This window comes from Scaptodrosophila lebanonensis, unplaced genomic scaffold, assembly GCF_003285725.1.
Source record: "Scaptodrosophila lebanonensis strain 11010-0011.00,11010-0021.00 unplaced genomic scaffold, SlebRS2 tig00000024-arrow-pilon, whole genome shotgun sequence".
NCBI lineage: Eukaryota > Metazoa > Arthropoda > Insecta > Diptera > Drosophilidae > Scaptodrosophila > Scaptodrosophila lebanonensis.
Genome location: NW_022060538.1, coordinates 4,034,428 through 4,062,097, shown reverse-complemented (window position 1 = coordinate 4,062,097; position 27,670 = coordinate 4,034,428). Strand labels below are relative to the sequence as shown.

Genomic DNA, 27,670 nt, shown 5'->3' with positions numbered 1-27,670 from the left:
CATTTACCGCTCAGCTCAAAAATTTCCATAAACACTTGAAGCATAAAAACAAAGTACAAGTACAAACCCACGGCCTTTTATGTGGGCGTCTATGCAGTTGGAACATTTACCCAAGGCCCACTTTAAAGCCGCTCTTTTGCAGTTGCCTCTGTGGCCAAAGCGCTTGCGCATTTCTAGAGACACAGGCTAGTCCAAGTATTAAACGCTCGTCGGCTTCAGTCTTGTTTTGGCCATTCAGCCATATGGTTCCTGTAACTAGCTTTCCGAGTCGGTGATTGTTTGCGTCTATGCGTATAGCGCGAACTCTAATAAGGCGTAAATCAGAAACCCACTGCGTGTTTTTGTGTGTGCTTTGGAGGCAATAAATATCACTTACAAACAAGCACACAGACAAACGGCATTATCTTGAGGTTAAAGCGACTTAAACTCTGGTGCTAATCTAAAAAAAAAAACTTAGAAACGAAAAGAAAATTGTGTGCGTGTGAACAAATAGAATGCGAAAAATGTGAGAATTCCGTTCCTGCCCGTGTCAATCAATGAGATAAACAAACAAAAGTAGATGGAAAAGCTAACACGTGCGTATTATTTGTTTTACTTTTTTACTTTTGTGTTCGCAAGCCAATACCAAATTATGTATGTGTTAAGTCAATGGGAAAATACTTTATGCACAAATTAATTAGACTTGGCGGCACTTTACACTTTGTTAAGCAACAAATACATACACGTAGGAAAACAAAGGACATCGAGTGTTTAAAAGTTGGCAGCTGTCGTGCCTGTCCCCAGAGCGCTAATTGAATTTGCTCAATCGCACACAATATATATACTTGTATACTATGTATCTGTAAAAGGGTCCTGCGTACCAAATACAATGAAATAATGATTTATTTGGCACGTCATGTTGGGCTCAGGTCAGGTTACAGATCTAGGCGATTTGTAGTGTCAGCTTCTCACATATGCCCAAGGGTTGTACATTAATCAAGAGCGACACACACACACAATTCTTTACTGATTAATCTGCATCATTAGTAAGAGCTGGCATACTTTGAAACGAAACACACAGTGCGTATGCGTAATGCATATAATTTATAGTTTAATTTACACACAAATTTCATTTCCCCTTGCGTGCTTGATTTTCTTTTGTTAGCCCTCACACAGGATATTATTTTTTCTCTTTTATATTAATTTTTTGCCGCTTCGCTTTGCTTTTATTCAAGTGTAGGCTTGTAAAAGTCAAAAACTGCCGGGGACGTAGATTGAAGTGGAAAGGAAATTAGCATTTCATACAGATTTGCTGCTCTTGACTAACAAGAACTTTTGCGGTGCTTTGATGTCTAGCGTTTAGGACGAAATTAGTGTGCCGAAGTGGGCGTTCATTTGTGGCCTCGTTTTGTTTTTGTTACTCTTGACAGCCTAATTACAATGGACGGAACGATGCCTAAATTTTTTACACTGACATGCTTCTTTATACTTAAAGCGCATTTAATAAATCCTTATTAAATAAGTTCTTTAAGAATATAAGACAAGATGTTCTTAACAAATTAAATTAAAGATTGCCCAAATAATTTTTATGGTATTAATAAGAGAATACTATACATACAAGTATATGAAAAATGTTTATCCAGAATTTTAAATAGCAATGGTCATCCAAATAACTGACCTGTTCAGATAAAGCAAAGAGCGACCTGGAAAATGCTATCTCAATAGCTCGGACAATTAATACAAACACCCACTGCCATTGTATACTCTTGTAACCAGGCACTACTGTTACTTTCCTCCGTAATGATCTGAATATTTTGTTTTGTTTGTTGTTGTTGTTGTTGTATTAAAAACACCAAACACCAATTATTTTACGTACTTAGAGTGTAGTGAGTGGTTAGCTGTTATCTCAGCGACTTCAGTACTGTCTTTAGATGACAGCAGCATTGGCGATGCAGGCTGTGAAGACTGAGTTGATGTGCGAAAATAACAGAGTGTGAGACGAATAATATTTCCAATGATTCAATAAAAGATGACAGATAAGAAATGGAAAATACTGGTTTGAAAGTCGTGACGCAGCATAGATGTTGCAGCCCCTGACCTTCTTCAATGAGACCATGTAGTGGCCCTTTGGAGAAAAAGAATGCAGCTTCGCTTTTTGATTTTTTTTTTGTAGCTGTAGCTATTTTTATGACCTATACTTAAAGGGTATAAGATTATACTACTTTTGAGCAAGTGTACATGTAACACACAAAAGAAGACGTGTATGAGAAGATCAGTATGACATGACGAGTCGATAGAAATCTCCGTCGGTGAGTCTGTGTGCCTGTCTGTATGAACGCACGGATCTAGAAAAGTTTAAGAACTAGAATAACCAATCTTGGTATCTAGAAGCTTGTATTTTTTTCTTCTGATGCATCGCCCACTTGCCCACTATCGGTGATTTGCCATCAGCCCAATATATCTTTGAATTTTTACTCTAATTTGGCAGCTACATTTTATAAGTGATAGAGCAATTTTAAAGGTAGTTGAAGCCATAAATGAATCGCTGACCAAGCCCTGCTAGCAGCTGTTGTTGTTGTTGCTTAACTCTGCTTTGGCTTAACTCTGTTCTGCACACATACACGCAAAGACTCGCAAGGCACGCATACAAGTAGACTGAAAAAAACGTATTTAAGAGTTCGTGTTTTAATCAGCTTTAAGCAGTAAATTTCGGTAAAAGCTCTAACAGTAAGCTCATTATATGGAGTATTAAGAAAAATCTTTAAGTCAACTCTCAAACTGCTATGCAGTGTTTTTTAAAACTTTAATGCGGACGCTTACCATTTAAAGTGATGCTGTGCACGTGATCGATGAAACATACGTGTCCGACTGTTTTGTATGTTACAAGTAGCTGGAGGAATTTACTATTAAACTGAATTCGTTATACGAGTATATGCATACATACAAATAAATATGTATAGTATATATAAAAAATATAATAGCAGCAACGTGGCTCGTTCCTTTTTATGACACATTTTTCGCTTATATTGAATTTGATTGGTTTTTATGACCGTTCGATTTGTTGATAGCATCGGGGGAAGTTTCTTTTCTTTCTTTATTACGATTATACTTATTCGGGGATGGTGACGGTCTGCGTGATGTTATACTTGAGGGGCATTGAAGCATATTGAAGTAGTGGAATGTAAGCAAAAAGTTGTCGGCCATAAATGTGTCGCTCTCCAGTAGGCAGGTGAAGCAATATTATGATGACTTTCAATACAATTTATCCCTTTTATTGGTCTCAAAAGTACGTTCGTGAACAGACAGAATTGTTATTTCTGCACAAAATGAAAATATGGAGAGGCTACATAAGGCTAAGTGTTATTGAAGGTGTATGCAATAATTGTATTACAGTCTTGACTGGTTCAATAGAAGGCAGTACAGAAGGCATGGATTAAAAAAAAAATGTTAAAGTAAAGAAACTAGACACTAAACACTAGACTATTTAGTGTTAAAGGTAGTGTCTAATGACCAACAAATTTCAAAATTGATTTTTTTTTTTGGTTTAGCTGTTCGAGCAGCGCCATTGCTGGAAAACCGCACGAAGCCGTAATTAAAAGAAAACTTTCGAAATCTAAGCATAAAACGTTTTGTTTAAACTTTTACGTACAACATAAATGAGCTGCATGATGCGAGACAGTAGCTGTAATAAAACCTTATCTGCTCTACCACATTCAGCAAACTGTTCATTCATCAATCTAAATGATTTACCACTTTATACGAACACTCACTACATATGTAGTTACCCTGAAAGTTTGGGCCCAGTGGTGTCGTAAAACCAACGACCGCATCAAAGTGCCTTTTTATCCATGTTGCAAGTTAATTGCCAGCGTTTTAGATTCAAATATGCGACGCAACGAATTAGTTACGACAACGACGCCGAAAGCGATAGAGACAGACAGCAACACACCCATGCATAAGCTCGTATACTGTATAGTACATAAGCATAATAACAGGAACAACAACGAACAGCGAATAACGAGAGGAAAAACAAACACTACACTTAGTCATTTGGCATTCGAAATGGCATGGCAGCAGTCGAGTTATTTGGACAAATATTTGTAAGAACTTGGCCCAATCGACGACTTTGCAGTTTGTTGACTGGGTTTCAAATTACCTCCCAAATGCTAAAAGCCAGAAATGGCTCATCGTTTTAATTGGTTTCCATTTACTCGAGACACAGCTGTAAGTGATGTCAGCTATCGAAATTTCTAATACTACTTGAAGTGCAGACAAAGCTGATGAGGCTAAAAAGCTGTCAATTTCAACAAACACACACTCACACTTACACACACACGCGCACGCATATTTATACCCACTTGATGCGTGTCACTTGGCCTGTAAAATTGTCTAGCTACACATAATATTTTACTCCCTAATTAGCATAAATTGTGTAAGCTGTAGGAACGTGTTATGCCACTGCACACAATTTTCAGTCTAAATCACTCTCTTTTACACTTGAAGTGCGCGGTTATTTCCGAGAGGCCACGTGTGATGCGCCCAATGCAACTTAATAATTAGTTTAGCATGCTTTTAGGCGCGTGCATTTGTGTGTGTGTGTGTGTGTGTGTGTGTGTGTGTGTGTGTGTGTGTGTGTGTGTGTGTGTGTGTGTGTGTGTAGATGCTGTGCTTATAAGAGTATTACGACATATATATGTAGATATAAGTAATTGACATGTATGTATGTCAGTAATTCACGGTTCAGAAATCAGGCCAAACAGCCAAGCATCTCATTAGTGTATGCAAAATGTGTTCATTATGAATGTTCCTTGGCACAGGCTCTCATCTATAATGTACTCGTGCACAAATATTCTCGTATGCGTCTAGAGCTGCAAACTGATTCAAAGCGAATAAGGAAGCTAGAAATATATCTATACGGTAATTTGGAAAAGATCCGCATATGCGAATATTAAAGCTCTCCAAGACGCAATCGAATATAAGCTCAAATGAGTTTCAAGTTATTACTTCAATCAATCTAGGCTAAGAATGTGAAATCATAGATCTTATGATCCTTACAAAGTATTTTTTTTTTTTTTTTATATTTCCTTTGTATTCCACTTGGGAGCTTAGGGCTACTACAAGGACATTTTTCCAATCTTAACACTCTCTATTTCTAGCCGTCTGTCTGGCTGTGTCTCATGTGGTGTTGTTGTGTCTGGGAGAATTCCTGAAGGGTGCATCCGCCGCCAGGTTGCCGTCATTTTTTTTTTCAGGTCTGCCGATCCCGTCTGTTTCCTTGGGGGTTCCAGCGCCATCCTTGACATCAGACATCGAAGTAGTGGGAGTCTTTTTTGGATTCAGTTGTCTTGTAGAAGTTTCCATAATCATGTAGTTGTCAGTCGACCTGGTGATTGGCCAGATGCGACTTATCCCAGTGGTGGGGCTGCCACCTGTCGCCGCCGGGGAGAGGCGTTTTGGGGGGTTTAACTATTGTGCAGTCCAGATAGCGTGGATGGATGGACACAATACAAATACAAATATTGCTGTTGTTGTCTTTGTCCATATATTTTAAATAAATAAATATTCAAGTTTTTAAATAACATGAAAAACCTCTTTAAGTCCTTTGCGGAACACTTTTCAGGCGTTTGTTCTATGACGTATTATGAGTTTTATAATTGGCTCGGATTCGTAAGTTCTTTATACTTAAATCTATACACTTGGCAATTCAAGTTTTCACGTCCATTAACTATTAACACAATATTATTCTATAATATAATATAAAACATTTTATAGTAATCTGTTACAACAGCACAATATGTTGATTTTGTTAAAATAAATAAATAATTATTGTACATAAATGAATACGCAACTATCTGTTCCGGCAAAACGTTCAACGGTAAATGGCAATCAGCCCTGTCTCCTGTGTGTTGGCCATTATTAAACTGCACATTCCGGCTGCCATAATAGTTGCACTTTAATGAGCCAATTGCAGCTTATTTGCAACTAGTTGCTGGTAGACTTAAGTGACGCAAAGGGCAAAATTAATGGCAGAAACGTGTAAATAGTTAAGTGGCTTCCATTTCCTGAAGCGGAGGGTGGGCCTGTCTGTGTGTGTGTTTGTGTATGTTTGTATAATAGATCCTTTAGGCGCTTACACAAGCCTGTCGTGTCGCACTGCAGGCTTTTAATTTACCAAATGGCCCTCAAATGTCAGCTTAAGCAATGAGCAACACTTCCGTATTATTGATGCCATGGCCTAGGGTCCCCATCACTCACGAACGTAAATTAAACAGCAGCTTGACTATTTAAGCTGCATCGTTTTGAGAACGGAATTGGTTAGCAAGATGTCCATCATCGCGCCCCCACACTTTTTCGAATGCATATAAATAATCCACACTTATTTATACAAGTATGTTTACAGAATGGCTGTGGAAACAAAAATATTCTAACAGCTCAATTATTATACTAAATAAATACAAGCTGCACATTATTTTCTACTCTTCACCTACATGGGGTAAAAAGAATATTTACTTTGGTCACGCACTATGCAATAGTGACGATGAACAGAAATCTCAAAGGCGAGATATTTCTATTTGTCGGCCTAGACAACTAATTTCATTTTTGAATTACTTGTAATATAGCAGAAGTTGCCGAATAAACTTCAAAAAAGCAGCTATAAACATACGTCTTTGTTGCCTAAGCCAAATTTGTAAACAGATGAAAGCTTGGCAATAAGGAAATAAGTGAAAGTAGAAAACCAAAAGCTGCAACTTAGGAATCTGCCATAAATCAGATCATATACTTGTGCATGTTGCATAGCATTCGTAAGTTGCCACCAGAATATTGCATTTGAATTCAAATTCATTTTTTTTACATTCAAAGAGCAGTATCGAAAAAATTGTTTCTGCAAACGACTTTGTTGTCATCGACTGTTGAATGCAGAGTGTGAAATTTTTTATGGACTTGCGTCGAACGCATTGGCAGAGTTCTGTAGAAAACGTTGCAACTGAAAAGCATTAGAAATGCTACAAAGATGCACCAAAGCACTTTTCATTGACATTTCATTCCCAGAAGAAGTCAATGTTGTTCACTTATTATTGGATATTCCAATTGCAACTGCAACTTAAAAAAATAAGTCCGCAGCTGCTGAGCTGCCGATAAGAACTTTTGCAAACTGCGTATGTGTCAATGGAAATCAATATAACTTTTGATGGCGTTTTTTTGTTCTAATACTCATATACGAGTACGTTTAAATTAGCTTTCAACGTAGCGTGCTGACATTATCTTGTCTATGTGCCAGTTACCTATTATTGGCAACAGTTTAAAACTTGCGCCTGTCATTATTGACTTTGACGAAAAGCAAACATTTCTAACTTATGGGTGTAGTATAGCAGGCGGGAAAGGAGCCCATCCTCGTGCTCAGTACAAAGACTCATATAAAGGATATTGCAGCCAAGCATTAATCTCATTTTGGGTTTGTTTGCCTTTCGCCTTGACTTTGGCTCATGACTCCTAGCCTTCCGGCACTCCTGATTTCACGTTTGCCAGGTCACGCTCTAAGCTGATTGTTTACTTTCGCAAGAAACGAAGGCAGCAAAAAGAGTATTCGTTGGAAGATGCACACACAAGAGAGACAAACAAAAAACTGAGGAGTACACTCGCAGAAATTCATGACCAAAAGCAGCCCTCTATAAATAACAAATTAAGGTATTGCGCTTTCTGAAATAGCTCCAAAATTAAATTTTAATAATTGAATTAGCTTTAGCTGAAATAGTTCGTACTGTGGACACCGTATGGTTCTATTAACTCATTTTCTTGGGCGGTTGGTTGGAGGGCCAGTTGGCTCAGCTCATAACTTTTCTTATAGCAGTCATTGGAGTATTCTGTTTTCAAATGTAATAATAAGCAAATAATCAAATTCATATTTAGGTGTGAAAAGAACAAGCTTTGAGCATACATAAATTTTAAAAAAGGAAATATGACTACAGTTGTATCCATCTAATACATATCTGTATACAATTCAGATATACGTGATATTACGTATACGTCACTTGATGGTTGATGAATGAACTCACATGATTTTGTCAACATATAATGCGGGAATTTTTAACACAATTAAAGCTGCCAATTTAGGAAATTCGAGTAGAATTTTCAGGTCTTGTCGATTTACATAACACTTGAGTCCACTATAGAATATCATCTCAAAATAATGGGACTTTAACGGTTTGCAATAATCTTGCACTAGATATGTAAAAGATAGGTCTACATACTAAGTTTGTGGTCCCTAGCTGTTATGGCATCGTGGCTGTAATCTTACATTTATATATATTTGTGATGGGCCGTGCCTTTAAAACAGCTTTAGCTACATTTGTTGAACTTTTATTAAAACATGACAGTATAAGTTCTCATGAATGTTTTTATATTCATAAAAGAACAATGCGATTGAAGTCTTACCAACGGGAATATAGAGTGGGCCAGAAGCCAATGTTGCTATGAGTTGTTTGCAACGCTTTGACAACTTTACATCTTATTTTCAATAAATGGGTAAAATCCTGAAATCTGTAACAAGATTATGCTTTTCATTGTAAATTATACCTATTATTCTGAGTGTTCAGACGGACAGCATATACATACGTGTATGCGGGATTCCAGTGCCTTGTTTTTTCAGCAACAGAAAGTACAGGAGCAATAAAAGCAGCAACCAAAGCAGTCACTTTTATTGACGCATTGACATGTTGACTTGGTACGCGCATAGAAGTTGTTACCATTGCTGAAGCATGTCCTTCGTGGGTGGGCGGCGTGCCTGCAGCGCAATTACACACTTCATTAGTTTAATGCCAGCGTGGTCCATTAGAGCAGCGGTGACTGGAAGATTTGCTCGATATACAAGTATGCATATGGTCGTGCATGTCCCACATAATAAAGAAATCATCAGCTTGTTTTTCTGCGGCACTCTTCGCCTTGGTAGGCCAAGTTATTAGTAAGTGTCAGAAGGCATTAAAGCTTTTCTGTCTCAGCCCACTGCCTCATTAATTCTCTCATTCCCGCAAAACTTGCTCCCAACTTTATATCATGTAAAAGTTTAATTGCACAATTTAGTTTGCGTTACTTTGTTGCTGCTGTGGTTGTTGATGGTGCTGTTGCGGTTAACTTAAAGTTGGATGAAAGTTTGGCTTATACTGGGGAAGTGTTTGCACTGCCCCAGGGAGAGCTGGCCATACGAACATCCGCAGCTGGAACACTTCAGCAACCTCAGCTGCTGTGCTTGACAACTTATCGACCAACTGGCAGTGCGGGCTCTACTTAAGGCAAAGAAGAAAATATTGGTTGTGGTTGCTAATTTTTCTGGAAAATGTCAAGTCTCATTTTACAAATAATCGGAAACTTTTATGCCGCAAACTCTTTCCAGTTGGCAACTTACGAGTAGCAAAGTTTTTCTATTTCTCCCACACTTTCTCAAGGACTTCAAATACAGTATAGTAAGGCACAGTAAACCACCTTACTCACAGTTCGCTGATCACCATATTTAATGTGTTACGACATAGAGATCTATGTAAGTATTTGCCAGAATGTATATATGTATGCGGTTTCGACATAAAGGGATGAGTACATAAATCATGACAGCAACTGAATTATCTTTGTGATGGCTACACATAAGTTGTGAAAGCTAGGAAAGGACAACTAGGAAGTAATTTTGTAGCTGATTAAGCACTATCAGTCGAAATTGAAACATGCTTTTGAATGATTTAGGGATAATATTGAAAAGTTTATATATTTATTTATTTTTATATATTTATCTACCTAACTATCTATCTATCTCCTCTCTACATTCCTATCATTCTACCAACTATCTATTTATATACCTATGTAATTATTTACCGATCCATCTGCCTAACTATGTATCCATCTAACAACAACGGAAGGTTATTATTTATAATTATATATTCTTGCGTATCCCAAAAAGCTGCATTTGCAATTGATACGCCCATTGAAAAAAAAAATCATAATATTAGCTTAAGGAATCATTAAAACACCGAAACCCATCATGAGCATGTCATTTATACTTGTATGTAATGCTTTGTTGTTGTACTTGAATTGTAAAGTAAACAAATGTTGAGTGCAATTCGCTTAACGTAAAAATAAGTACGTAAGACTGCGTCACAAAATCCTCAATTAGCCACTTGAGAGACGCCAAAATATAAACAAATATAAAAATAAACCACAAACGAACAAACGGCGCGAGTCGGAGGTCGCTTTGTGTCGCCTGAGTGCACGCAACAGTTGGCATAACTTTTAATTATTTTATATACTAGCGCTTGTGTGTGCGTGTGCCTGGGTCTGTGTGTGAGAGAGCTTTTGTAACGGTGCTGTTAGCCGCTCTAAAACTCTCTACCGACATTTCCGTTTTTTTTCCGCATAAACCAAAAGCCGTGTAAGCGGTTTAATAGCGCCCTACGATGCTTACACAACCTGCTACCCTTTTGAAAAAAAGGAAAACAAACACTCATACCTATAATAACATACAGACTAACATACTGTGTGTTTGTGTTCGTACCACGGCTATTTGCGCGCTTTTTCATGCTTTAATCATTGCTCTGTCAAATAAAACTACGTAAATATTTAAATACCCTTGTGCCGGGCAAAATTAAAAACTCAAGTGGTGCTTAGTGTAGGGTTAAGAGCATTGTAAGTGTAGCTGCAACAAATTTTGAATGGATGGTCAGGTGTAGTTCTACTTATTTAATGTTATTTAATGCACAAGGGTCGGCAAATATTTATAGTAAACAATGTCGTTAATTTTCCAATCAATAAATAAATAAATTTGTTTGGCTTTTTTTAAAAGAGTTTCAAATGCAATAATTCAAACTACGCATGGCGACTAGAAACAGGGAACTCTTTAAGCTTCTTGTAATTAGGATTAAATTAAGTGTTCATAGTCGAAGATCGTAAATCACTTCTAGAAATCCTAACCCATTAATGCAATGAATTTCTAAAACACCGCAACCTATATCAAATATGATGCAAGCGGATTTATAGTATGAATAAAAGATATCTGTAGGATTGCTATAATTAGATAAAGAACAACAAGGTGTTCAAGCACGACATCATTAAAAACTCGGGATTTCTAACAGCGCTGTATACCGCTTGCCTACATGAAGGAATTAAAAACAAAACTATTTAAGCATAATAGGGAAATAAGTAAAGATATTCTGAGCACTTATGTCCGCTATAAATAGAAGGGTATTATTAAACCTTAAAAACAAACTAACGATTTACGGTTAAGTTAACGAAACATTTCCGCAGCTATACTCTAAATAAACACAGCTGGTCAAGAACTAATACAAAATTGTATAAGCTTCGTTCGAGTTTGGAAAATTGTTTTTTTGTTCTTCGGTCCAATTACATTTATTTGAAATTGTATTTGTAATGCTCTATGTATTTGTATTTGTATTTGTATTTTTGCCCTTTCGCATAAATCAGTAGATGCGTTTGTTATTGAAAAATATCAAATTATTAAAAATTACGTTCAACTCTAAATATTTTGACAAGTTGCTAGAAAATTATATTTGAATCAAAATTATCTTACAAAATTGTAAATAGTTATAAATTGTTTAAATATTTGTAGAATTATTAATGCTTTAATTATTATTATTTTTTAATTATTTTTAAATGGTGGCCGTTTTCAACATGTATGTAAAAAAAATTATGAACAATTAGGTTTAAAGTCAGAAATTTTGAACACTTTATAGGCTTTAGACTACATTAAAACATTGGAAAACAAAACACCAAGAAATTTGTTCAAATTTATGATGGGAGTATTTATTTAAGATGCACAACCGTTTACGCCTATAAAAAATTAGAACATAAAGAAGCCGCATAGCATAATATTTACTTAATAAATATTGCCTGCTTTCACGGCATACGATGCGTATGGGTGATATACTCGTATTCATACACATACGAAGGCATTCAATAAATATTTATTATTTATTTTTATAAATACATATGAACAGCAAACAACAAGGAATGGCTGCCTGCGTGTTTCCGAACTCGCTCAATTAGAAATCCAGAAATGACACGCAACATTCCTTTAGTCGTCATCAACAGTAGGAGCAACAACAACAAGAATACTGATAATATGTGCCTTGTCAGTGTCAGTGTCAGATCATCATCATCAATATCAGCAGCACTGTTATTATATTTCGGCAGTCCAAGACACAGATAATTGCCTATAATGGACAGATATATATCAAAATAGGCAGCTGTGTATTGTGTACTCAGTCAGGCAGAAGGATAACACACACGCACAATATCCGACACGCATATACATGCACACGTAACGTACGAGAAGGTGGCAACAACTTTTCGGCAATGACCTGGCAGTAAACGCTTTAAACTGACACCAACACCGACACTGACATCCAACATGAAGCAGGCAAATGGAGTTGCAGGAATCGGAGAGGGCGGGTAGGAGCAGAAGTACCCGCAGCTAACACACATGTTTAGCAATAACATACCCAATTATATATCCGAGGGACAATAGTGGCAGAAAGTCAGGCACAAAGGCAATTCAGTGGACCCATTTCCCTTTATGATAAAACTTTATCGCTGTTGTTGTTGTTGTCATCGCTGGCGGTGGATTATTATTGCATATGTTATGACAAGCACCCGCACACAAAACACACACACACCCACACACACATCTGCCAGATAATATAATAATAACAACATGGTCATAAAAAGGTTTGTTTGCTTTCGGCAAACACCAGCGACAATTTATTGTCGACGAACCCAACCAACACTAAACTGCCGTGTGACCACGTATGACCGACTGTGGATTTGGATTTGTGATGGAAGCAGCGTAGTGGGCGGAAGCGACAGCGACAGCACCTCGGGCTTTTGTATTTGCGCAACAGCGAAATGTCAATATTTTGGGTTTAATCAAGCTGCCACTGCACAGTGGCATGAATTGGTAAGCCAGTGGGATAAATGCCTTCATTCATTGTTCCCATGCAAGAGATTTCTAGTGGCCTTATTATGTTTCAAAAATACACATAAATCGTTTAGTTGCACTTAAGCTCAATTTCTTATTCAAAACCAATCCAACCACCTTAAAAGAGATGATTTCTAAAAAATATGCCTCAATGAAAAATTTGGGTAGCTCTGGATTTAAAACAAAAATAGGCAGCCCCGTTTTCTCCTTAATTAGGACTCTAATACAGCGTAGGGAATTTCCATTTCCATTTTTTTTTTAATTTTAGGAGTTTTAAGGCTTTTATAAGTTATACACATCCTATAGATTTTAACCGCTATACACCACCATTCAACATTGTGGTGCTCTTTGGTGAATGTCACAACTGCGACTATTCTACGAATGTGCTTTGTTCATATATAATGTTTCATTGGTTTCCCTGGTGATATGGTGGTATAGTTGATCCACTGCAATGACCATAATTTGTTAAATTAATTATACGCCTTGTGGCTAGCTCGGATACAGGACATGTGCTTGATTGAAATGTTTGCAATGTTGGCGTGGTGTACACCAGAGATGGACACATAATTTGCTTCAAATAATTACATTTTTAGTACGGCTGGTCAATAAAGCAGTTGGAAATGGAATTTCCATGGATTAGAATAACAAAAACGTATTGGCAAGAGGAATTATAGATTTCCAGCCTATATAAAAAGAACATAGCACATATCTTTGTATTAAAACAATATGCATAAAAATTAAGAAAATATTCAGTAAAGATATAAACAAATCGTTTCACATCAGAACTTCTCTATTAAATTACATTGTAGGATTCCTAACAACTCTTTGAGCTATGTCAGCAAAAAGTGTGCAGTATTTTAAGGTTCCTCAGTGAAAAAAAATATAAACGATTGCTAGAATGACCAACAGCTGGCCAACTGGCAAATAAAATTCCTCCAATGTGCCGGAGTCATTAATAGACGTTATTGTACAGCTTAGTGTTACGCCTTCTTATCTTTTAAGTTGAGTTTAAATTGTTATTTTAAGTTATATCATCATTTTATTTTTATAGCCTGTACCCAAAGGGTGAAAGGCTATACTAGTTTTGTGCGCATGTATGTAACACACAGAAGGAGGCGTGGCAGACCCCACAAAGTATATATATTCTTGATCAGGATGAGAAGACGAGTCGATATAGCCATGTCCGTCTGTCCGTCTGCCCGTCTGTACGTCTGTCTGTATGAGCGCAAGGATCTCAGTAAGTACAAGAGCTAGGATAACCAAAATTGGTATCAAGGTTCCTATAAGCCCTAGGCAGAACGAGTTTGTTTATTTTTTCTGATACACCCCCCCACTCCCCCGCAATTCGTATTTTTTCTTATAACTTCCGTAATTCTCGGAATTTAAATTCAATTTTGGTAGGTACATCCAGTTAGTACTAATGTGTCCGTGTGCCAAATTTCATCATGATAGGTCAATTCTGAAGAAAGTTATAGCCATAAGTAAAATCGCTGCTCATGCGCTGCCTGCAGCTCTGTCGGCAGCGCTGCCCGCAGCTGTTGTTGTTGTTGCTGCTTTTGTTCTACTTTGTGCTGCATACATACACGCATATGAACACGCATAGGTACGTGATGTAAATGTATGCTGTTTAAACTGAACATAAACATGTATTCTAATTTAATTTAATTAATTATTTTAATTAATTCATTCATTCAATTTTTTTAATAATTTAATTTTTTTTTAATTTTATTTTTTTTTTAATTTTTCCTTTTTGTGGAGAGTACAGGCTATTTTACTGTCGGGCTTGCTCGACTGTAGCGTTCTATCTTGTTTATTTTAATATATATAAAATGTTAAAATATATTTTAATTATTATAATTGACATAATTATTGTCGATGTACTAAATAAAATAAAATAAATAAAATTAGAATTGTATGTGAGTTTAGTTTTGGGGATCAGTTTTAAATTATACTTCAACGAAGGATGAGGAAGGATGTGCAAAAGGTTTTCTTTTTAATATAGATCGAATTTAAATTACTTAATGTTGTAAACATTTTAGATTTAAGCGGGCACAAACGTCAATATCTACATTTGAAATGTTCGTTGTATTTCATGAAAAAAGCTGAAAAATAAAAAAATACATCGCAAATAGTCACCCCTACATATATATACACTGCCTTGCAATTGATGCAATTTTTAATGAGATGCGGGCTCCATTCGTAAACGAATTTTAGTTCATTTGCCAGCAGAACAGAAATGAGCATCTTTGATGTGAAATGCAAACCAAATTAGCTTCATTTTGTGTTGATATTGACACAGTTCGTATGAGCACAGTATTCCGTGCTGTCTTAAAAAAGGATAAACCGAAATAAGTACAGTTTGAGAGTTCGGCTCAACAAAATATTTAATTTTCCATTTAATAATTCAATTTGTAAATATTTAATAAATAATAAAGCTCTGCGCATACCAATTATTATTTGCATTTAAATTTCATACTCACCGCAACAGCAACAACAGAAACAGCACAAAGCCACACAAAAACCATTTCATTTTTAAATTCATTTGGACGTGCAGAAAATTGAATAATGCAAATGCAATAAATTTTAACGTATTTGCTTTAAATATATTTTGCTTTTCCTGCAATTTCATTTCAATTATATTAAAATCCCAAAATTAATCAGCATTATTTGATAATTCATTTATTACAATTGAAATGTTCTGTAATTACTAATAATTACATAATTGGATTTGTCCTATAATTGAAATAGCCTAGACTAAATATATAATTGATTGTTTCGAAAAAAATAGTAAAAAGTTAAAGCACTACATGAAATGTTGACATGGAAGCCAAACAACAGCAGTAACAATAAAAACAGCAACATCTCATGTCACAAGCACAGAAAAAAAGAATAAAGGCAAAATGTAGGAACATGGACAACTTTGCTCAAATTGCTTTACCAACAAGCGCAACAACAACAATCATAGCCTGGGCAACAACACCTGGCTGGCATGTGCGCCATTTTGTTTACACCCTGCAAACATTTCGTTGGCATGTACCACGGGTGTGTTGAAACAAGAACAAACGCCTATGTATTAAGTGCTGGCCTTGTCTTTTTTTTCTTTTCTATCTGCTCCCTCTCCTTAAGATATATGAAAACACCATGAATTTGTAGCATGTATCGGATAGGTGTTCCGATTTGAAATGCTGTGCCTAAAATAAAATACACCTTTGCGACAGAAAACTGCACAGCCAATTATAGTTAAGTGTGCTTAAATCAAACCCAATCTAAAACAAGATAGAACGCTACAGTCGAGCAAGCCCGACAGTAAAATAGCCTGTACTCTCCACAAAAAAAGAAAAATTAAAAAAAAAATTTAAAAAAAAAATTAAATTATTAAAAAAAATTAATTAATTAATTAATTAAATTAAATTAGAATATATGTTTATGTTTAGTTTTAACAGCATACATTTACATCACGTACCTATGCGTGTTTATATGCGTGTATGTATGCAGCACAAAGTTGAACAAAAGCAGCAACAACAACAACAGCTGCGGGCAGCGCTGCCGACAGAGGCAGCGCATGAGCAGCGATTTTACTTATGGCTATAACTTTCTTCAGAATTGACCTATCATGATGAAATTTGGCACACGGACACATTAGTACTAACTGGATGTACCTACCAAAATTGAATTTAAATTCCGAGAATTACGGAAGTTATAAGAAAAAATACGAATTGCGGGGGAGTGGGGGGGTGTATCAGAAAAAATAAACAAACTCGTTCTGCCTAGGGCTTATAGGAACCTTGATACCCATTTTGGTTATCCTAGCTCTTGTACTTACTGAGATCCTTGCGCTCATACAGACAGACGGACAGACGGTCAGACGGACAGACGGACAGACGGACATGGCTATGTCGACTCGTCTTCTCATCCTGATCAAGAATATATATACTTTGTGGGGTCTGCCACGCCTCCTTCTGTGTGTTACATACATGCGCACAAAACTAGTATAGCCTTTCACCCTTTGGGTACAGGCTATAAAAACCCAAAAAATCTCACTAGAAAAAACTTAAAAAACTTAAGCGCTAAAAAAGCTGTGAGAAAGACGTAAATCCTGAACCATTTCAATAAAGTTTTAATCTAAAATCAAGACGAATACAATTGTAATGTTTTAAGATAGCACACGTTTGAAAAAACTTACTTGTAAAAAGATTATTAATCTTTGTATAAGAATCGCGGACTCCTAGTCCTGTATAAGTTTTTAAAAAGTTTCTTCCACAAACTTTCTCGCATCGTTAGCTTAGATAAAAGAAGATAATTAAACTTAAGAGTTGGGAGAAACAAATCTGGTGTGTGCATATTTTCCGTTTTTGCCTACTACATAGTAAAGAAAACCCCACAAGTGAGGTGTAAAAATTAGAGATGAATTTAAATCAATGATCAATGGTCAATTAGGAGTGACACAATGGCGCAGTGTTCCAACTGTTTGAAATTATTTGGAACTGTAGTCACCATACTCTTATCCAATATTAAATAATAATGAGATTATTTTTTTTTTTTTTTTTTTTTTTTTTTTTACATATATACAATTTATTAAACTAGTTTTCTACTACCAATATGGCAGCTTAAGCTAGTTGAAAGTTAGGGAATACAAAAGTTGTCTATAGTAAGCATCTATAGGACGCACTTATATCTATGTACATATATACAATATTTACAATGTTTTACATGAAAAATGATTATATTTTATGATATATACTATGTATTTTATACAAGGGCTCTTGTGGGGAGATCCTTTGGATGGCACTTCTTCAGTCTTCTCTTCTTAGGTTTGGACATGAGCCGCCTCGCTAGTGCGTTGGGGTGACTGCCGAGTCGCTTCTCGTAATTGCTTGCGTGCATTTGAATGACATCGCCAACCTTGGGGACACATAAGTCTCTTTCGATGTCCCTAGTGCGCATATACCAGGGAGCGTTGCATATTTTTCTGAGTATTTTAGCTTGCGCAACTCTTATTTTGTTTAGGTTTGAAGCAGCGGCAATGCCATAAATTGGTAGCGCATACTTCCATATTGGACTTAATATGGACTTATATACTGTCACCTTACTGTGCAGGGACAGCTTGTTGCATGGTGCAAGCAGCCATGCCATCTTTCCGGCTTTCGCCATGACCGATCGCTTGACCATTGTTGTATGCTTGCTGAAGTTGAGTCTTCTGTCCAGAATTACACCAAGATATTTGTGCGAATTTGTATGACTGAGCGTGGACCCCAACATTGTGATATCTCCGCATGACGACGGCCTTGTTGTAAATGTGACATTCGCACACTTGCTGGCGTTGATACCAATGTTCCAATTCAGAGCCCACTTCTCGAAACTACTTACATACTGCTGTAAGGCTTCCGAAGCTACATCGATATCTCTGCATCTGGTAAGCACCGCAGTGTCGTCTGCGTAAGTAGCTATTAGTGCGTCATCCTCGTCTACTCCAATGATCTCTTGCGGTGCAGGCATATCAGCAGTAAATAATGTATACAGGGTAGGACCGAGAACACTGCCTTGGGGCACCCCTGCACAAATTGAGCGCCTCGTGGATTTCACTCCATCAACAGCAACTCTGAAGCTTCTGTCCCTTAGAAAGCTTTCGATGAGTTGAAACAATTGAGGAGTTAGCATGCCTTTCAATTTGCAGAGGAGACCATCATGCCACACTCTATCAAAAGCTTGTTTAATATCCATAAACACAGCCACTGAGTACATCTTTTGCTCCATGGCTTCCAGGGCGAAGTTGACCACACGGTGGAGCTGTTCCGGTGTTCCGTGACTTCTTCGAAAACCAAATTGCCATTTTGGAATTCTGCGCGTCACGGCTTCGAGCTGGAGAATCCGGTCCAGAATCACGCGTTCCATCATCTTCCCGAGGGCAGGTAGCAGACTAATCGGCCTATATCCATCTACTTCAGTATGCTGTTTCTCTGGCTTTGGAATCATCGTAATTAGCGCCATTTTCCAGCAGTTTGGAAAGTGCCTCAGCCTGAGTATGTTATTCATGAGCAAGACAATATACAGCAGAGCCCTTGTGGGGAGCAGTTTCAGCGTCCTGTTGTCTAAAAGGTCTTCTCCAGGCGCTTTTTTTACCTTTAGATTTTTTATCTGCTGTACCACTTCTTGAAGTGTAACTGGGCTTGCAGGCAAGGCCATTTGGAATGGCATCTCCAGCCTAAGCTCGACTACCCTTCGCCTATCTGCTGTTGTAAAGTCAAAAGGCTTAAATCTTTCCTCTAGGCTGTTTGCAAAGATTTCAGCTTTCTGCTGACTGGAGTAGCTCCATCCACCTGTAGGATCCTTAATTGGAGTCTTAGGGATGACCAGCCTCTTAAATCGCCTCGTAAGCTTCCAGAGCGAGTAATTAAATGATGCATCTGGACCAGCACTTTCCAATATGTCATCAATTCTGCCTTGTCTGATTTTAGCAAGCTCTTTTTGCAGTCGATTGGACAGTCTTTTGTAGATTTGATGAATGCGAGTATCTCCAGTTCTTGCATATTCTTTCCTGACTCTTCTTTTCAGGCTTAAGAGCGCAGCAGCCGTTGGTGGTAGACTAGCTTGACTATGTTGGGTTGGCAAGCGTAAAGTTTTCGGTGCAGCAGAAGACGCAGCCAGTGAAATGTTCTTCATGAGGATTGATATCGCGTCTTCGATATCCTCTGGGCTGTTAATTTCGACGTTCAGGTTAATTCTTCTTTCGAGATCGGCTTTAAAAACATCAATACGGGAGCCAGGTGGTAGAATATATTCCCTCTTGGGATTATATTGCGGTGCATGATGTAGCGTCGCTACTACTGGAAGGTGATCCGATGCGAGCTCATATTTTGTTTCAACGGTGAGTCTGTTTAGGGCAATCCTGTTGACAATAAAGAAGTCTAGTGCAGAGGGGTTAAGCCGTGTGTTGTAAGAGTAGAAAGTTGGCTCTCCAGTAGCAAGAACTTGGCAAGTAGTACTAGCTATGGCCTCTTGCAAACACCTTCCTCGCCTGCAAGATCTGGAATTACCCCACCATTGGTGTTTTGCATTAAAATCACCGCCTACAATAAACTTATCTCCTAAGGTTGCAAGCAATAGATCAAAGTCGGCCCTGCACCAAGCTTCATTGGGAGGAAGATATAGGGAGGAGACTTTGATGCTTCCACCATTCGTCGTTATAGTTACGCTGGCCGCTTGGATGCTTGTTTTTATAATTGGCTCATTCTGTGAATGAGCGATACTTGATCTAATGATGACTGCAGAACCACTTTTAGCGGTGCCACTAGGATGATTAGCGTAGTACTGGTCGTATCCTGGCAAATATGCGTTCAAGCCAGGACGCATAAGCGTTTCGGTTATTAACATGATATCGATCGAGTTTGAACTTAGGAAAAGCCTGAGTTCATCATTGTTTTTGACCAGGCCCCGTGCGTTCCATAATCCGATTTTTAACAGCGGATTTAACATTTGGATATTAGTTTTTGTACCAAGTCACGGAAGGCTCTATTGGAATCCATATTTTCCTGTATGAGCTTATACATTTGATCCATTCTTGCGTTTAGATCTAAAATCGCCTTTTCCAGCATACTAAATTTGTTGTTTAGATGCCAATCTTCGGCGGAACTGTGTGATCGGGGCGAGTTTTGGTTTGTTGGCGCGGTGGTACGTTTTTCTCCAATTGGCCTAGCTGCATCAGCATAAGAGAAGCCACTCTTAACAGTAGAGTTTGAGATAAACTGTACTTTAGTGCCTTGGTTATTTGGGTAACTCCTATTGCTACCGATAACTAGTCCATCTTTCGGCAACCTCACAGCTGGCTTAAGTTTTTTGGCTAGATCAATTCTTACCTTGCAGCCTCTGAAGCTCGACATGTGGTCTTCGCCGCAATTAGCGCATATAAATTCCCCATTATCATTCAGGTTACATGATTTTGAGCCAGTATCATGGTCCCCCGAGCATTTACCGCAAACCGGCTTTTTAAGGCAATAGTTCCTCGTGTGCCCGAAATCTTGGCATCTGAAGCATTGTACCAGCTCTTTACTCTGTTTGGCCTTTGATATTGTAACCCTGTGTCTACCAATTTGAGTTATTTTTAGTGCCTCAGCAACGTTGGGTGCGTTCTGGAGGTTAACGTAAAACATATTTTGTCTTGTTTTAACATTATTTATGTCCTCACCATCCTCCTCATTAATTTGAATGTTACGCCAGTCCGGTTTTCTGGGGCAATATATATTCAAAACTGTAAAGCCCTTGTCGGTAAAGGTGCGCTCTATTAATTGCCTGGGTACATTGGGATGAATATCTCTGAGCACCAATCTGCAGGGTTTGTTCTCCTTCAACTGGTGGTGCCAGAATTGACAATTTTGATTGGACAATAATTTGATTATTGCACGAAACGCATTCGAATTCTTCGTATAAATACGCGAGATCCCAGATTTCGATGTGCGTATGTCGTAATCGTTAGGGGAGACAGCAGAATTGAGCGCCACCTCCAGCTTATCCAATTTGTTGACTTGTGGCACACATATAGCAGGAGGCTTAGGAATACTACTTCCCTGCTGGAAACGGCTGGCTTCATTTTGCTGGCTCGATGGATCTTCGGAATCTGGCTCTTCCATTTCCATAATGGAATCAGCTTCTTCCGAAAGGGCTGCAAATCTATTATTTTGAAGCGCTGGCGGAGAGGAGGACGCAGTTCGTTGTCCCTGGGTTGTATTGACAGGAGTTGGCTTATTTTTTTGAGCCGATTTTAGTGACTCGACGGCTCCTTTCCGCTTCCTATTAATATCGGGTACTGGCATTTGAAACGAGCAAAATTTGTCCAGAGTTGGATTTGCAACTAAGTTTGTCATTGAAGCCGGTGTACTCACAACGGCGGGTGTGGAGCACAAACTGCCATTTGATGTCGCTACTGTAGTATACATTGATTGAGAGTTCACCACAGAAAATGTTAGGGTACTTGTAGTCGATGTACAAGTGGTTGAGGCAATCCAGTTACTGGTTGAGATTGACGGCTTTAAGTATGGTTTTCCCATTGACATATGCAAGTCCTTGGTTATTTTTGCTCTCAGCTCCGAAGGTGATTTACCAGAAATTTTTCTCATCTCCACGTACTTCGGCAGCTTATTGACTACTTCCTCAGCTGCTCCGAGAGCGGCCGAGTCTTCATCAGCATTCATTTACGTGAGATAAGATGACTTGCAAAACAAGCAAAGAAGAAAAATTCTGGGCTGTCTCTGCTCCGATGACGTGTATACGTCAGCAGAGCAGCCCCATACAGCAGATTAATTGTTGATTGGAATCCAAGAAAATAAGGATACTAAACGATTGCCAAAAAGCCAAGGTGAAACTAGGTTTCCGGGTGGTTTTTTTTAACGCACTATACGCGAAATAATTGAAAAAGAGGAATTTATTACAATTTTTCACGGAGCGCACAATAAAAAGTCGACTAGTCACTTTGACAGCTACCAGGGTTGAATGAATGAGATTATTAATAAGAAACATAATGTTCAATAAAAGACAACTTGTCGAACTTTTCAGTCTGTTTTAAATGAAACTTTTTAATAACCAATTATTTGTTAAAATAGATACTGCTCCAGCCATCTATTTTTGCTTTTCTATAATTGGAAGACAAATATGTAACAGAATATGTCAGAGAAATGTGCTGGCAATTTGTCGTTTACACGTCAAGGAAGCAAACAAGAAAAAAGTGTTATTTATTTTTAAACTTGTAAAAGCGTTCCCGTATATTTCGCAAAAGAAATGTTTACAATGTGTGTCTGTCAGCCAAAATAACTTTACTGTAACTAGATTGCGGTTTCAACTTTGCCTTCGTCCGCATCTTTAGCAGGGTGTCGATGTGTGGCTTTTAGACACTACTTCACTCATTCTCTTTGTCTTCACTATCGCTAGAAAACACGTATACGCAAACCAACAGACATAGATAGATAGTACAGACACAAATCCGGTGTATCCTTGGAAGTAGGCAGCTTTTGCATACCTAATCACAATATGCCTTGCAGTACTAATGAAATGTTGAGCATGTGTAGTATTCGATGCTTGGTACAAATTTCTTGGCTTTCCTCTTTGTACGGGGGTAAATGTGCAGACCATTGCGTACAAAGCATAACAACATACTATGTTTGTATGTAAAACTATCCCGTTCAGCCCCTTTAATAAAGCAATCAAAATTGCTTTAATATCGATCTTAATGAAGTGGCCAGAGCTGCTGATATTACGCCCCTGATTTATATTGAACAATTTATAAAATGCACATTTAATACTTTAAAGCCAAATTTATAATTCAATTTAAATCAAGTACATATCTACTCGTAAGCATTGGCCAACGGTATTGCTTACTTGTAGATAGCGAACGCGCTTCTAGGAGAATTTCTTCTTTCGAAGCTGCATAATCGCCAGTTAGCCTTGTACAGAGGTCTTGGGTTACATGGGTCTGCTTAGCTGCCCTTTGGCACATGTTTAATGTGCAATTAATTGTATAACTAATGAATGCCAGCGACACAGACAGCCAGTCGCGGCCCTTTTTTCTCGGTAACAATTATGTGACAGGCGGCAGCTGAAAAGTATGCAACAAAAAGTTGTAGCATTTAATTACGAAACGCACGAACACACACAACTGCCACGTGAACGCGAGGGAAGGAAACGTGGCTGAGCTCGAAATATATGCATATAGGCATAAAATTGAAAAATTACGTCGTGCCACGTTTCTCAAGGAGCGTTGTGAAATGTTTTATTCATACAGTAGACCCTCAAAATATAAGGCAATTGGAACTTATCTATAAATTGGCGATACTATTGAACGACAAATTCCTACTTACTATAAGTTGAACAAATAAAAATGAAGTGTAGGTTTCGGTGCTTTCACAGTCTCTACCTATTAAATAAATAAATAAATATCTTTACATTTCAATTTGTATTTCCTAGAAATGCCACCCATAGCACAGTTCTTGGGTGAAGAAGAAGCTGTGTTATTGGATATATGCTTGAGTGTGTACTTGTATGTGTTTTTATGCACGAAGCAATAACAAATTTTGTACGCTTCAATTGTATTCGCTGAACACTTGATATTTATCCATTCAATGCATGTATTCGAGTATTTTTCTTCACATTAAATTATAGGCAAGTGGCAAGTTTAAGTTAGAAGGCTGCACCACTTGATTTTAGTATAAAATCTGTAGTAAATACTGTAGTATTTGATTACATTTTTCATTGTCAGAGTCCACCAAATTATGATATACATAAAACTAAGATATCGTTTTTCAATGAATTGGAAGCGAAATTTTCTGAAATTTAAAATAAATTGCTTATCCAAATCTTTTGCTCTTGATTTTCTAAAACGGCGTCGATATATATCTTAAAGCTGTGCTTAACTCTGCATTTTTGTTAATCACAGGCATTTTTTCTTTAATTTTTGTCACCTATCTGTAAGGACCATTCTTTTTCAATATCTCCGTGCAGCTGAGAACTGTCTCTCTAGGTGGCAACAACATTCGATATGTGAATTCTTAGCCTATTTATTTTCTCTATGTGTTTAGAAATCTATGATTTCTTTATGTGACTTCTATGGTGTAAAAAAAACAGCGTACACAAGTTTGTGTTTGTTTCAGATTCTGTAAATCACTAAAGTTTTGTGAATTAAATTTGTCTTTTATAAGGCATTTTTTCATGCTCTCATCAACAAGTTAAGAACCAATATTTTTTTGTATGCTTGTTCCTCAGTTTTTAATCCTAAACGGTTTTTATCTACAAGTATAGTATACTGTCTTTACTTTCGGACTCCTGTTAGGTCTAGTCAGTGGGTTTTGTATCAACCATCATGTTCATTGTTCTACAACTCAGTTCACTACATATGTGATTGTCTGTTGGCAGTAAATATATTCTTATATTCCTGCCACCAGCAGGTTTTTTTACCTTCAGTAATAAATGTTGTTTTCAGAGCCAGCATCTCCACACCATTTTTTTGCGTTTTTTTGCACCTGGCTGGCATGTTGTAAACATTTTGTATGCCGTTGTGTTTTTCTTTACGTCAAGAGCCTGTTCATATATATGTATATCTTCTATATACATATGTGTACATATAAAGAGGCAGCGCACACATACACACATATCTGCACAGCAACAACCACAAACAATAAAGCGATATTTTATGCACACATGTATATACAGTACATACATTTTTTTTTGGCACTTTTGATTCGTGTGGTTTGGTTATTTAGTTGGCGTGAGTTAAATTCCGGCAATAAAAAAATCCATCACTGATCAGCTATTACGATATAGCCTACATTCGAATTCGATTTTCATACCCTTTGTGTGCGTGTATGTTGCTGTTGCCATCGTCATATCTATTAGAAGCCCTAACTGTTATCGCATTGCACATGGAAACACGCAAAGTGCAACCATTGTTGCCCGACATCAGCAGCAGTGGCCGCAGGGGCGCCAACCTTGCAGGAAAGTTCTGGCAGAGAAGAAAAAATGAAAAATCAAATAATAATGAAACTTTGTTTGCCACTTTGAAAACAACATGAAACCTTTAATTGCGTTTTCGCTCCGCATTGATAGAGCTTCTGTTTTTACGCTGTATATTTCAGTTGAAAAATAGCAGTATTATTTACATGAAATTAAATTACTCTTAGCGAGCATGCAAAACAACAACTTTTCAAATATCTACACGTACATACTCGTATATAAAGCATTTTTTTTATCATATTACACACGCGAATAAAAAGAAACTGTTTGCTTTAAATTTTATAAAAAATTCGAGCGCAGCTTGTGTTTAATGTTGCCAAAATACTGTCAAATTTCTACATACAAGTATTTTAAAGGCGACACAATATTGAAAATAATCCAATAGGATTTTGATTCATTTTAGGAAGAAGTTATATATCACTTGGTTCGCATAACATTCGAATGAATTATTTTTAAACCTAGATATATAGAATAAAGCAGAACACGTGTGTATTGGAGTAATCGGTGTTATAGCATGTGCACGACTGTCACAGCACACAAACACTATTTCAATGACTTAGCTTCCTATCATTATCTACATGTAGCATGGTAGTATCTAAAATATACCATAAATAATTGTTTTAAACATTTTTCAATTAAAATATCGTGCGATAGAATGTTTAAATCAGTATGCCTTTTTTTATGAGTTGGAGGAGTAAATGTAGCACTGGAAGCCAAATCACCAAATATAAGACTTGTGGACGTTGCTTTATCTGAACGGATCACGTTAATGTTTCATTTAATTAAACTATTAATGAACAATCGAAGGCATTAAGATTCAACAATCCTATTATAACCGTTAATTAAGTGAATCCTTCTATTTTAGTTATTAAAAGAGAACAAAATTTTTTTTGTTGACAATAGCATACGGTTTTTTGAAATTTCAATATTCTAATAATAACTTAATAGCTACTTAAGAGAAACGTGCAAAAGCAATTAAAAACAGAAATATTTTCATTGCAATGGAAATTAGACCCTTTTATTCAAGATGATCTCTAAAAAATTCTTTAGGTTGTTGGCTTAGAAACAATACATTTTTATAAGCCACTGGTACAGGGACCAGCCTGTCTAAGTACATAATACTCGAAACGACAACATTTGAAAAGGGTTTTGATTGCCAGCAAACGTCATTGATTTTGATTGGCATTTTATAGACAGAAGGCTGCCTATTTGTATCTACTTATGTATGTATATTCGTATAAGCAGAATAATGTACTTGGCAGAAGGCACGCGTTTAAGTGCCACTTGAGGCGCCTTCAGCTCAGATTCAGCTCCCAAACTGTGTCTGCTATATAGTATTGTATACTCGTATGTAATCGAACAATGAATTAAAGTCAACAGAGCGCAGTTCATCAAATGAGTTGCGACTGTTGAAGTTCAATGCAAATAAAGCAAAGAGGTGGGCACAAAAAAAATAAATCATGGCAAAATAAGAAGAGGTGGAGTGAATGATAAATTCAAAGAAATGGATAGACAGACAGTCAGACAGAGATACAAAGGAAAACTCGCCTCTCTGCTGAGCACAATTTATTCACATTGAATTAACTCGTTTAATTGAATTAATTGAAATGCAAAATTCTTGCTGCTTGTGGCGAAATTGTTGTGGTGGCCTCTGTCCCTCTCCTTGTGGCAAATTGTGTGGGTCATCGAGTGTGAACAACAAAGGCGCAACAATGGTCGTACAGAAACAAAACGTTTGGAAAATTGAAATGAAATGCTCTTTGGCTGGAGTGTTTACCAACTTCCTTCCGTCCGTTGCCGTGTATCCAATCGCTTCTGAATATTTGCGTTGGTGTGTGTTTGGCATAAAAAGCTATGCATAATAAAAACAAAAGTTGCGGCCTAGAGCCGCCGCTAAAATCAAACGACAAGAGAGTACAAAAGAAAAAACATAAAAAATCAGCCATGCCAAGTCAAGCACAAATTCATAGAAGAAAAAATAATAATAAAAAAAGAAAGTCAAATGCAAAGTACTTTGTCTAAACAGACGCCACTTTTGTGGAGTCTGATGTTATATCCCTGCACAGGCAAGAAATTGGAATTGTTTCATGGCGCATCTCTTAAGTAATATTGGATTATCAGGCTCTCCACCATTTAAGTGCCACACAGAATTTTGACTTTTGGTTCAATTTAAATTGTGTTTTTGTAAAGGTGACGCATTCAACTCAATTTAAATAAGTATAGAAT

At 37.2% G+C, this 27,670-nt stretch overlaps 1 protein-coding gene across 1 annotated transcript in view; it reads left to right on the top strand.

Moving 5' to 3' along the window:
- The first annotated feature begins 267 nt into the window (after positions 1-267).
- Positions 268-27,670, top strand: part of LOC115620625 (serine/threonine-protein kinase 32A-like) — a 49,176-nt gene continuing 21,773 nt past the window's right edge. The window contains exon 1 of the mRNA XM_030513954.1: positions 268-575. The gene's annotated coding sequence lies outside the window, so the exon portion shown is untranslated. The remainder of the gene's footprint in view (positions 576-27,670) is intronic.